The sequence below is a fragment of the Coturnix japonica genome, chromosome 3, assembly GCF_001577835.2.
Source record: "Coturnix japonica isolate 7356 chromosome 3, Coturnix japonica 2.1, whole genome shotgun sequence".
Lineage (NCBI taxonomy): Eukaryota > Metazoa > Chordata > Aves > Galliformes > Phasianidae > Coturnix > Coturnix japonica.
The window spans coordinates 28,938,488-28,951,860 of record NC_029518.1 but is presented as its reverse complement, the minus strand read 5'-3'; the positions used below and the strand labels follow the sequence as shown (position 1 = coordinate 28,951,860).

Here is a 13,373-nt window from a genome sequence, read left to right as displayed (position 1 = left end):
TCTTCTTAAGTGGAAAATAAGTGGCTAAATACCAGTGAAGCTATGTGTACAAACACTTGAGAATATTTCTAGCAACATCTGTAGGTAAGAGATTATCACTTCATCCAGAAGTGCTGGAAAATAGCACAGCCACTTAGCTGTAAAACTCCAGTATTTGGATATCTGGCTTTCACGACCTCTAAAATTCCTAAGGTCTCAATCGTGTTGCCTAGCATTATTTGAATAAATGAACCTCACAACTCATTATGAAAAAGCTGATGATGATATTCTGAAAGTCTTGAGTTAGCAAGACTTTGCTGGGTTTTGTTTTGGAGTTTTTTTGTTTTGTTTTAGTAGATTTTCTGGGTAGGTCTGCTGGTAGATTTCCTATCAGGACAAGCTTTTTGTCAGAACACTTTTTTCTGCCTCATGAGGAATTACCATGGCAAGCTAGATTTCTGTTTTAAGAGCATAACTGAGAGAATCAAATGATTAATGATAAGTTAGTAAAACAGTTGGAACTTCTAGATAAACCTCTGTTGCTGTACTGTTTATTGGAATGCTGAGCTATCTTACAGTTTCTGTAAGTACTGGACAGGAGAATCACAAACAAATGTTAATTGCTTTCACTGAAGCCAAATGTTTTTACAGGACTGCTACATCAGAAGAAGCCAAGAACTACATATCTCTTCAATGCGTCTTTTGAGCTCCATCTTCTGTATTCTTGATTTTTGTATGTGAATTTTCACTAAATTTGATCTTAGATAAAACTGTTTATGTTCACTTATATGGGTTACCTACGAACTTCTGAATACTTAGCTGGAATTGCAAATTACACATTGCATTCCTGCATCCTAGGGTATGATATCCCCTTCTGTGGTAACACTGAGAATGCTGTGAGCTTGAAAGTCTCAATAAAACTTTCCTCTTAAAGTTACATGACAAATTTAGGAGGTCCATATACAGATACTTAAGAAAAATAGTCATTTTGTGTATCATTACACTAAACAGTCATTTTGTGTACCATTGCACTAAATGACTGCTGGTTTAGAAGCCTCTCAGAACCTTTTGTTAAACTTCTGCACCCAAACTGATCAGAAAGGAGTCCATGCTAATGCTTATTTCATACTTCTGCTTCACTGCAGTCAGACTCACAGATTTACTGTTACTAATACTCCAACTCCAGGGTGGCTGTTTACAGAATAAGATGCCATAAATAAGAGTAAAAGCATCAGTCTGTCTTTTCAGAAGGTATTGATCTCTTTAAATCTGACTCTTACTTAAGCAATCTGGTACATATGATCTCTAGAGCTGTTGAATTTATTCCAGGCTGCTAGATATAGTCTTCTTAATACAGTGCTGAACTGCATGGGGAAATGAAAAAAGTTGAAGCAGAATATCAGGCAAATAAAGCTTCTCTTTCCAAAAGAGAAAAACCTGACGCATCTGACAGGCTGCTGCAAAAGGAGCATAGAAATCCCTACCAAAAACATGTGGGAGGGAACATATATTTAAAACAGGACCGCCTAATTCAGCTGCTAAATCACTGTAAGGAGCTCTGTAGGTCTGTGTATGCTGGAGGGAGAGACAGAGGGAGAGAGGAGCAGAGGGAGGAGGGAGGGAGGGCAACGTGCCTTTCACAGAGCTGGGAGCTCGATGGGAATGTTTGATTAGCTCCTCTTTGAAAGAGAAAAGGTGTCCAGGCCTCCCTTCGCCGCCTGCCTCTGATTCTTTAGAATAATGTTGGCTGGAGTTTGTGGTACAGAAAAACTGGGGAAAAAAAGCACTTTCATACTGTGTGGAGAAAAGGAATAAAAAGTTGCACACCTCAAGCAAGGTAATTCTGATGTCATTTCTCTGCTATATTCGTTTTCTGGGGACAGAGGGAATTGGGTTTTTGTGCGTATGTGTTGATGATAGTTAAATATTTTCACTGCTAAGAAACTTTAGGCATATAATTTTTTTGTTTAACCTTCCAGCTGTGTGCATAGGATAAAAGATCCAGGAAGATGAAGACATAGATGTAAAGTGAAACTGTACTATATTTTTATTTCATTAAGCATTCATAAAAGCATTAAACCCCTGCTGTTAAAGTGAACACATATACTCACTGCCTGAATAGCAAGGGCTTAACTGCTTCATAAAGCATAGTATATATTAGTCACACACCAATAGGCACATATATGGCTGTTGTTCAAATAGCGTGCAATAGGCAATGTGACCTGTTCCTAATTTTTAAAGTGATTTTGCTTTCTAGACTTTTTCTTCACCTCTTTAGTCAATGGGAAGGTATGTGTTGTGTTAATTAGCACTACAGGTCTCTGAAGACACTGATCTCCAAGACACCAAATGGAAAATTATGTTATTCTAGTGATGTGTACTTATACTGTGTGAACTCACTTGCTAGTTGGATAGATTCAGACGTATAAGCGGTACAGTAGCCTAGACTCTACATATCCTTTTGTGTTGAGTGCTTACTTTGCTTCTGTGGGTCCAAAAATGAATAGCATTGTCAAGCCTGCCATAGCCATTCAGCTCTCTAAGAGAGATTAGAGACCTGATAAGTCTCTTCAAAATGTGATTTCTGTCAGACTAGTACAAACATGAACCAAATGCCCCAAGCAAACTTTCAACCCTACTCAATATTTTGTTCCTGGAGTTTATGTGAACTATGCTATACCCTGAGCAAAACAGGAGCTACAGGTTGAAGAGGTAGATCCCTCTTAGCATGCATCTCTGAAATTTAAACAGAAGACCAAAATCAAGAAAAAATACACAAAGAAAAGTTTAGTTCAGTTTAGATGGCTTACAATATCTATTTGACTGAGAACAGCAATGGAGTTGTGTATGCTAATAATGTGTTCTACTGTATGCATGCTAAAGTTAAAAACACCTTGTGTTTTACTATGATCAAAGACTGGCTATCTTTTTCTGTATCTGTAGTACCATGTCCTTTGGTCTTTACTCAGGTCATCACTTGAGTTGAAGTGATGACCAGACTCTTTAGGAAACACAAACAGAGCTCAAGGAAAAGTAACAGCATTGCACATGCACATTTCTTTCTGAATACTGAATCAGTATCTTATTACAAACCAACTTACTTGTCTTCCATATTTTTCTATTGCTTTAAGTTGCTGGGCTGACAAACAAACAAACAAACAAACCTTCCCGTGTTTCTGTTATTCAAGATAAACAAAATATTTAATGAATAACTAAAAGAGAACCTGTCTTACCTATAGAATTGAATACTGCATTGTGCTTCTGCCTAAGGCAGGAAGTTCTTTACATGCTCACTATTTTCTGTTCAACACTTTGTTCCTTGGCAGTGTTCATGCACAAGGCTTACAACTGCTTGTTGAACCAAGTGGTTTTATAAGCAACAATGCCAAGGAAACCAGGTTTCCTCATACCTGGGATCCAAGAAAGGGGCTATATGTTGGTTCTCTAATGCCCAATAATGGGATCCTAGTGAAGCCTCTCCTTTAGTGGGGGTATTAATAAGGTACTCACCCCTTCACCCAGCTACTTACTCTCACAAAAGTAGTAGGAAATTAATTTTTATGCTCCCTGGGGTCAAACTTGATTAAAATGAGTACTTCTAAAGGAGGTCTGCTTGAGACAGCACAAGCACAGAAGATGGGAAAAACTAATTACTTCAGGAATTATTATTTCTGGCCATTGATTTTAGAAAACTCTATAAAACAAAACAGAAAACAACACTGAAGTTTATGTAACAGTGACATCAAAGACTTGATTGTAACTTGCCTATCTGGAAAAATTTTACCTATTTCCTTTTCACCTCAGAGCTTCAAATACAGCTCTAGAAAGAAAATAGTGCCTAGTAGCTCAGCATGCTAACCCAACATCTATTGTTGTACTCCTGCCCCAGTGCCTTGTGGCTAAATGCAGAGAAAATGCTCTAGCATACAGTTATTAAATGTCTGTACAGAGGGATGGGCAGGTGCCAGATCAGTGAGGCACAGGTTGTTCCATTGCAGTAGGTTGCTTTCTGGACAAGTAGCCCAGGGAGACACTGTGGCCTCTTGAAACTCTGGGTCCACCATTCAAGAATTCAGAAACTGAACACTGAACATTAAGCATGCCCTTCTTTCTGAAAGCCTATCCATCATACAGGGCTCATTGTTTTGCTTTAGAAAGTAGAAATACAGAACAAAATAGAAACAAAGGCAGAACTAAAGTTGGAGGCTTTTTTTTTTTTTTTTTTTCACCTTGCCCCCCTTGAGCAGTTTTTCAGGCCAAGAGTCATAGGAAGAGATAGGGAGAGATAGGTGCTTAACACCTACTTAAGCACTTCAGGCACTTTTTTGAACTCGCTCATGCACAAGGAGCCCTGTTGTTCCCAGAGCTGCTGGCCTTGGTTGCCTGTGCTGGGATTCAGCCGGGGAGTGGAACAATGCAATCACTGTTTGGAGCCGATTGTCACACTGAGACTATAATTATCTCTCTTCTAATGACCAGCCAAGCAAGATAACAGTTTTTATTCTATGTTTAGAAAACAATGTCTTACTACAAATTGGTGGTTCATTTGCCTGTAAAAGAGCCTCTCCAACAGTCTCAGAGCAGATGTCATTCTTTTGCATCCTAGCTCGTTTATTTATTGCACACTTCACACATAGAAAACTTCCGTGAATGCTACAGAAGCAGCACAAGCGGTGCAGAAGTGACCAGAAAAGCTGTAGCTGTTTAGGCTGTATCTACATCAGTAAATTAAAAACTGTCTGGCTCGTGACTGTCTGCATCATGCGGGTGAACCTTTTTAGCTCCCAGCCCACAGAGGCTGCACGTGTGGCTGCAAGTGCTACGGGAGGGAGCAGTGAAACTGACCCCCTGAAATGCCCTGTAGAGCAAACTGCAACAAAAAGTGAGGAGTGAAGGGGCTTGTTGCAGCTAACACAAGACTGTGTATGACAGATGAGATTTTCTCCAGTACTGTGGCCCACAGATGTGTTGGGGTGACCAGATGTGGCATAGGCTCCTAAGGCATCTACGGGGATAGCTATACTAGCCAGCAGTGACTGCAGCCCACATGGATATGTCTGACTCTTGCAGACAGTGGGATGAATCAGAAGTGGGTAGTCAGGACAGCATAGCACTCGTGGTTCAGCTACCTGAGTGCTGGCTCAGGTCCCTGCAAACATTTAGCTCCAAGCTCTGTGCCCTGGAGCAGCTGCAGTGTTTGCGGTGTTTGAGGGCTGCTCCCACATCCTCTGCTGCGTGCCTTGCCAGCAGAACAGTAGAGCCACCATTCCCTCTCCATAGCCCTCTCATCCTCAACTTTTTGCCACCTTCCTCTGAGCTAGCACCTCTGCTCTCCCTTGCAGAGGGACATGACTGCACTATTTTTTCCAGCAGATGAGCCCTGGGAAAAGCCAGAAAGTGTTGGGCAGAATTAATATTTCCCAATGAGTCAGAACCTGCATTTTAAATTGGAGCTGTATGTCAGTTAAACCTATAACACTGCCTGCATTGCCACTTTGCTTTTGAAGACAATTTGTACTCAAATCTATAGCTCATCCCCCAAATTGGAAACACCTCTGGATGCAGAAGAGCATTCATAAACATTTTTACTTCATTCAAATTGTTTAAACAGTTCTTAACCTGCCAGATCTTACTGTCATCACTTACCTGGCTTTCTGGTATCTGTTAAGCTGATCCTACCTCTGCTTCATCTCCAGAGCTGAAGATGTTCACCTATACATCCAGAATGTATCTCATTCTATAGGACATCCTACAGATACTAGAAAAAGTTCTAAAGATGCCAACAATATTTGCAAACTGTATTTTGGCTTGCCACCTTATAAAATAGGCTTGTAAATGTAACGCATGTAACACAGCAGCCAAGAGTCTCTCAGTTGGCAGCTGGTTCCCTATGAAAAACTCAATTGCCAAACGACAGTTTGACATGTGCCAAATTTTCTGGAAGAATTCTGAATGATCGTTGTGTAGCTCCTTGTAATCCTTTAATGTCCCCACCAGGATGGACAGGGGATTTCCAGTGCCTCCAGGCTTGTACGTAAAACTGTGGAAATTTTTGCCTCTCCAAGACCACTTGTTTACAGGAAAGTTTGAATGTGACCACATCTGTAATTCTCGATCTCTCTGCCAGGCTCCTTTAAGGCTTTCTATTTAATTCTTTCTATTTGCACCAAACACATAACTTACCCTGGAGCTACTAGAACAAGAATGAGACACAGAGGAAAGCTGGCAGCAGTGCTGTATGCCCTGGCCTTAGCCACCTCTGGAGAATCTGAGTGATGCAAAGGATCAGCTCTGTGACTCTGGTAGCAGTAGGCATTGTTGTCAGCCAGCTGAGGATGATGGAAGCCCATCTCGCTCACCACCTTGATAATGCACCTCCTGCACACCAGTGTTTTGTTCTCTTGGGCTTGATGGAAAAAGTATTTGGATGCGGAGTAGGAAGAGAGGCTGCTTGGAGAGGAGAATAGAGCGGGAGAAGGAGAAGAGCATCCAAATGAGAGAGGGAAATGTTTAGAGTACTTGCACTGGAATATGTGACCTTGCAAGAACAATTTGCAAGGTCTAATATAGGTATCAAACATGCACCCATGAATCTACCAGGAACAAATGTAGACACCTTCTATTTTCTTTAAGTATGCCCAGGTCAGACAGGTTTTCTTTCACCCTGCTTTGGTGACAGTCTGTCTACCAAACTGCCTCTCAAAATAAGGTAATTTTGGTTATAGAACCTCAGGCTTCTGTAGTCCACATCTTCTATTCTCATTGGTAAAATTTATGCATCAAAAGAAATACATAAGTTAAGCAATAACTAGAAATAAAAACTCATACAAGTTCTTCAAGTCAAAGATCAGAACAAACTTCCTAAGCATGGAAATCTATTAAGTAATATTGAGATATACAGGCACTGTTCTGGTTTTCAAACAGAGTTTTGGTCATAAACTACAACTTCCTGCTGTGTGATTGTCAGATTGTTCCTAGTTTGTGCAATAAGTAGACTTTTCCTACTTCATCTTGGATTCTCAAAAGCAGAATCCCGAGATTCATCTCTATGGTGAAACTGCAGGTTTTAAAACCTTATATTTGGCAAAACTGGTAAGTCAATATCAACCTGGTCCTGAGAAGTACTTAACAGTTTTGGCTGCACCTCCACTGTTATAGTATCCATGAGAGACTCTGAAGGCATCGCTCCCTGCCACCACCTTCTTTAGCTCTTCAAGTGCCTCCAGGCCACTCATACATTAGGGGATACAGTTTTAGCAGCAAAACCCCATAACACTGCCTATATGACCAGTATGCTAAAGACCCTATGCCCGCCATCTGCCACAGTTTTCCAATATGCATATCATGAGGCTTCACAGCTTTACCTGTCTGTAGTTGTAACAATCAGAAAGATCAGTGCAGTGGAATGGTGATACAGGAGGTGTAATGACAAAGGGACTAGCACAGTGGAAAGGTGTTACAAAGAAAAAGGACTCACCTGTCTCTGAAGATCTAGGCTCACAGGAAAAGCTCTACAAGGGAGAGATCTACAATCAAAGATCCTACTGCACATGCAGTCAGCCCTTAAATGGGGTCTTAGAGAGGTGCAGCTGGGTTTCACCCCTTCTGGTCACACAGCTGAACTACCTTCACCTGTGCTCTCTGGGCTGACTGGGTCCTTTCCCCAGTGTTTCAATCAGTAGTTCAGGCTGTGACTCAACAGTTGCCATATAGATGTCAATTCTTTGACCAGCAGCACCTTTACAGAGATCCAGCACTACCCATAACATCCTAATTTATAATTCTAGTGCTCATGCAAACCTGTAGTTCACTTTTATCCCAAAAGCAGCCTGGAATCTCAAGATGTCTTCTTGAGCCATTAAAACTGGAAACAATATTCAGAGGAGTACAGTTTTCCACTGGCTCCTTGTCCATGTCTAGTGATAGTCCTCAGATTGAACATGCCTGCTGGACTACAGGTGGGCCTGACACCAGAGAGATGAATACAACTGAGACTGCCAGAAGGAAAACCAAAGTGGCAATGACCACTTGCTGAGAAGGTCTGCCTACTGCAGTGCAAGGAGTAAGGCTCTACTGGCACTGCAGCCTTGCACCATAAGCCCTTGAGTAGGAGAGGGGTCAGACATTCAAGTCTTAAGATCTCCCTGTAGAGCAGGTGAAATACATGCAACTTGTCCACAGAAGTATCTACAGACTCAGCTCAATGACTAAAGACTAACTTTTGCCATCCTCTGTGAGGAGAGTAAGAAAGCACAAGCTAGCAAGTGACCTGTGGAGCTGCTTGTGGAGCTGCTTATAGCCCAGATCTGGAGGACAGGATCTGCAGGAGATCCACCAACAATCCTTTTGCATCTGGCTTTCTCAGCAGTTCATGCACCTCCTCTGAGCATGCCAGTGGCCCCTATATATCCCATGCCTATGGAAGGGGTGTCAAGAGAGATGATCCATGCCTGCAGGGCATGGCCTGGGGCGGTTACCAGCACAGAAGCAGCTTAGCTTTCCAAAATGCTTTTTGCAGCTATCCTGACACTTCCCAATTTCCTGAAGATATTTTGATTTCCTTAATCAAGTCACCATCAATCAATTCAGTCCAACAACTGACTGCTTTTTTTAAAACCGGTGCTACATGCCAAGATTAACTCCAGGTAGTTTTTTTAGTTGCATATGTTTTGTGAATCATTATCCAGGTAGTCCATGGCTTTGGCATGAGGCAGTGATAGTTGTACTGACTGAACTAATACAGCTTCCATTCTACTTCTGTAAGATGGGATATAAATTCATCAGCATGCTTAAGGATCAATTTTGCTTTCAGCATAGACATATAACTCACCTTTGTAGCAAAGGGATACATCTACCTTTAATAAGAAGAGCATAAACATACTAACGTTTCTCTAAATTTCTGCTTCTAAGTTTTTACCTTATAAAAAGATGTTAAGTTTTGTCTGAACATGCCACAGAAATTTCAAAAGCCATCCCCAGAGTGATGCGCAGTTTCTTCAGTGCCTTTCTCACAAATTCTTCGCTTTTAGGTCAAATATGTACCTTCAGGGGAATTCTGACACACTGCAATAATTCCTGCTTTGCAGGCAGCACAACAGCACAGTTATTCAGTGTTTTTTTTTAACTGTGCATCCAACCTGAGAAACCATGTACTGCCCTTTAAAATGTCCCTTTGACTTTTTAGAACCAAGTGTTTTGCTAATAGAAAACTGTGTTTTACAAGGGCAAAGGAACTGTAGCCATGAATCTTGCACTTTGTACCTAGCACAGGCTCCAGGTCCTACTGGATTGCAGATTTTTCCATTTCCCTTCCATCACCCCTTTGCTCTCAGTTTCTTCAGAACACAGCAGTGCAAGGAATCTGCCTGGGCCCTGGCTGGTGTTAAGCAGAAGTCATTACATTACGAAAGGGAAGGAGGTTGCCTCCAACAGTGAGCAAGTTCCAGTACACAGAGGGAGAAGGGCTCAAGCCTAGGAGAAATGGGGGCACATACATGAGACAGAAGAGCTGTGAGAGACAGACAGACAGACAGACAAAGGTACTTGTCTGGACAGGGATTCACAGGTTGCATGTAACAGCAGTTTCCAGTGAACCAGGAAAGCTGTGCATCCAAATGAAAATAAAAGTAACATATGATGATTTAGCAGAAAGCAGGGAAGCACAGTGTAATGACCATCATAGAAATAGTTGTCTGGATATTCTAAGTTACGCTTTCTCTGTGAGTGGGTGATATATCCTAAGTGTATTTCTTCCTGTGCTGGGAGGGACAGGACAGACCAGTGTAATTGGTGGTTACCGCTATGAGACAGATGAGAAAGTATAATCAGTTTTATTTAGGCCCTGAGAAAGGTCTGGCAAGTTAAATCACACTATAGTTTTAAATAAATTACCTTCTTCTGAAAGAGCACTGTGGAAAGCAGAGAAAGCATTCATCACTGTTACCTCAGCCCTGGTTTAATTTCAGATCTGTGCGTGAATATAAAATGAGTAGCACAGGGCTGCTTGGGTGCTTTTATTTAGCTGTAAATTGCTGGGTATAGCATCTTTTCATTATACCTGCCTGACTGGGGCTATTTCATACTAAATTCTTCTTGAAAATCTGCACATAAACATTTCTTGAAGTGTCTGTGAAAGAAAAAAAAAAAAGAACAAAAAAGAATTTGTGTGTCCAGAGTGCAACTTTGATAGCACTGGGACATCTGACTACAGCAACCCAGTGGGTACTGGGTAACAGCAGTTTTCTGTCACCCAGTTCATCCCTGGCATCAGGCTTCAGAGCATGAAATAATGGGATATTTCCATTCACTGCTATAAAGCAGGACTCTGCACAACCAGCCATACTAGAAATATGGGATCAAAAAGACAGCAAGTGAGAAGGAGCCTATCATGGTGCTTGCCTGCTTGCTTTTCTGGGAGCAGAGCAGAAGCAGAGCCTCTGGGTGAGGGAAGGTCCCAGGACACTGCGTCCTCCTTCCCATGTGAATGTCCCAGCCACACAGCTGTAGCAAGGCTGCTTTGGCACCTTCACAGCTCATACAATCCCAGATACATAGCTACAAGCCAGTCAGCCGAATTAATTTGTAAAACAGAGCCAACACTTACCTCCATGTAACAACATGGGGGATAACAGCACATCTTCAGGCAACAGAGTGGTGTCCAAGAGCTTGCTCCCATCTCTGTAACAAAAGGCCTAAACACCAAGCAGGAACAGGAGCAAACACCACCCTGCTATGAGGGTTTGATCACCCACAGTGTGGAGGACCACTGTAGACCATCTTGTTATTTCCCTCTGGGAAGAGAGGAGGGGAAACAAATTGTAGGTATTAGCCCATTTAGCTGATTTTCACCAAAACACACAGCTGTTATAGTGGTGAGCTAGGGAATAGCATGAAACAAGGAAAGAGTGAAAGATAATAAAAATAAAAATAAAAATAAAAATAAAAATAAAAATAAAAATAAAAAAAATAAATAAAAGAATTCTTAAAAATCCCAAATCTTTTACCCTAAAAGATGATGATAGGCTGTTGTTTATCTGAACCATTGTACTCACACCAACACCAAGCCCACTTCATTTTCCTGTAAGGAGCACATATTTAACTCAACCCACAGTGATTAAAGATAGCCCTGTTAACTCCAAGCTACTTGTTTGAATATCCTTCAAACAAAGTCCACTTCTATTTTTTTCTAACAGCAGCAGTGTCGCTGCTGTATTACAGCCCCTTGAGAAGGAGAACAATAGCACACACTATTGGGTACAAAGAGAGTACAGAAATTAATTTCTGCAGCACAGGAGATTACAGGAAATAAACTGCTTACGCCTGCAGAGACAAAGCACGTGACAGCAGCAAAGAATTTGTTTTTGCACATGTGACTGACAGCATTGTCTTACACCAAGAATCAAGGACTTAAAACCTTTAATTCCATCATCAAATGTATAGTTTTCCATACAATGACAATTTATAGCAATAAAAAGCCATCCATCTGTTTCAGGTGCAGCTTTCATGTAGCAGCTCTCTTGGAGAGGTTTATAAAAGCTAAGCTGATATAATACAAGGTCAGTGTAAAAGTCTGACTTACTTCACGTGCTGGAAGAATGGCTTGCTAATTCTATCTTTTCCCGGGCATTCAAGCTTTTTCAAATATTTGTGGCAGACTTAAAAGGAGTCAACAGTTTTTCAAGTAGAAATCTGATTTCAAAAGGTTGGGATAATACATATATCTGAAAAAACTGAAGGAGATGCTTCTTGCTGCATTTGTGCTTGATTTGACTGGGATTTCAGCAGTGTTAATATAATGCATATACACTGCTTTCCTGGTATAGGAGTAATGCATGTTATGGCAGCTGAGAGGATACAGATGAGGAAATGTACTCAGACAAAGAAGATTTAATGATAAATGGTCACTTGCTGCCTGCAAATAATTAATGGAAATCTGCTAAGCATAGCTGGCATTATCACTCATGAAGAGAGTCACAGAAAAGCAATGGAAGATGCCCGTGAAACAGGGCTTACAAAATATCATCCAGATCATCCATTGTTTTCATTCACTGATGAGACACAAATTCAAAAGGCACCTTAGCATCTCAGCGCTGGGAGTGAAAGGGTCCACAGCAAAAGGACATATCAGGCAAAAACAGGGCTCTGGGCATTAGAACATTTTTTTCCCCATTTTGTGTGTATGACAGGAATTTCACGGAGCTGAGAAAATAAAAGTATGTGAAATCCAATTTACACCAGAGGCAGCACAGCTCAGTGAATAAAATGCCAGGTTGAGGATAAATTATTCTTTCCCCTGTTTTGCTGACCATCTAAGATTTGGGTGGAATTGGTCGTGGCTATGGAGCCATAACAGGAACACTTCTCTTACACATAAGATTTCTCATTTTGTTTTTTGTAAGGTTAATTACAATGTGGATTATTTTCTTTCATATCCATGTGGCCCCTTGCATCACATCTCTGGAAGACAGGTGCTTTGTCCAAGTATACTTCTGTAGTAGGGAGTCGTCAGGAAAAGAATGGCAGAACAAAATGTGGAAATTCACATGGCCACATGATGGTACATTTGTGGTAACCTCAATGGAGGACTCTAATCAGTTATTTCTCAGAGAGTAGACTGGGTTATATATATTATATATTATATATTGTATACTGTATATATCGCATATATAGGTTCAAAGGTTCAAACAGGTTCAATAAGGTTCAAATAATCTTCAAAACAAAAATAAGATCTGGAAGCAAAAGGGAATATCAATACAAGACCTACATGAAGCACATCTCACTTCAGAAGAAAACAAAGAAAATAAGGCGAATTGGACACTTCTTGTATGCTTCATAAGTAAAACCATATGATAACTTTGTTGTGCAACTTCTGTCTTTCACAGGCAGGTTGACTGTATAAAAATGTTTATAATTTATAAGGTCTATAGCTGCCTGAATCCAGTTTAGTCTAACATACTGTTTTCATCATTCTCATTCAAAAATCATGTGACTTGCTCGAAAAAATAGAAGAGCCATTAAATTGAAAAATATGGAAATATTGTCTATGAAGAAGGCAGATTGTGTATTTCTCTCCCTATGTCCCATATTTGTATTGTCATCCTAACTTTCCTTCCTGGGACAGACAAAGCCCTGCTCTGAGTACACAAATCTCTGAGTGGAATCTGGCACCATCTCATCTTCAAGGAGACAGATAAATTACTTTTTTGTGATCATTTTCAGATATAATACCCTGTGTGTTTTCTTCTTTGATAGCATGATAATTTTGTCTTTAGTGCAAATCTTGCCAGTAAGCATGTTAACAATTTCTTTGAACATCAACTTAATTTTGACCTTAATGTTTTTCCTCTAATTCACACAAATATTTTCTTACTCACAGACTTTTTACTCTGATATGT

At 40.6% G+C, this 13,373-nt stretch overlaps 1 protein-coding gene across 2 annotated transcripts in view; it reads left to right on the top strand.

Moving 5' to 3' along the window:
* Positions 1-1,547: 1,547 nt before the first annotated feature.
* Positions 1,548-13,373, top strand: part of VIT (vitrin) — a 42,398-nt gene continuing 30,572 nt past the window's right edge. For both annotated transcript variants that reach the window (XM_015857582.2, XM_015857581.2), the window contains exon 1: positions 1,548-1,816. The gene's annotated coding sequence lies outside the window, so the exon portion shown is untranslated. The remainder of the gene's footprint in view (positions 1,817-13,373) is intronic.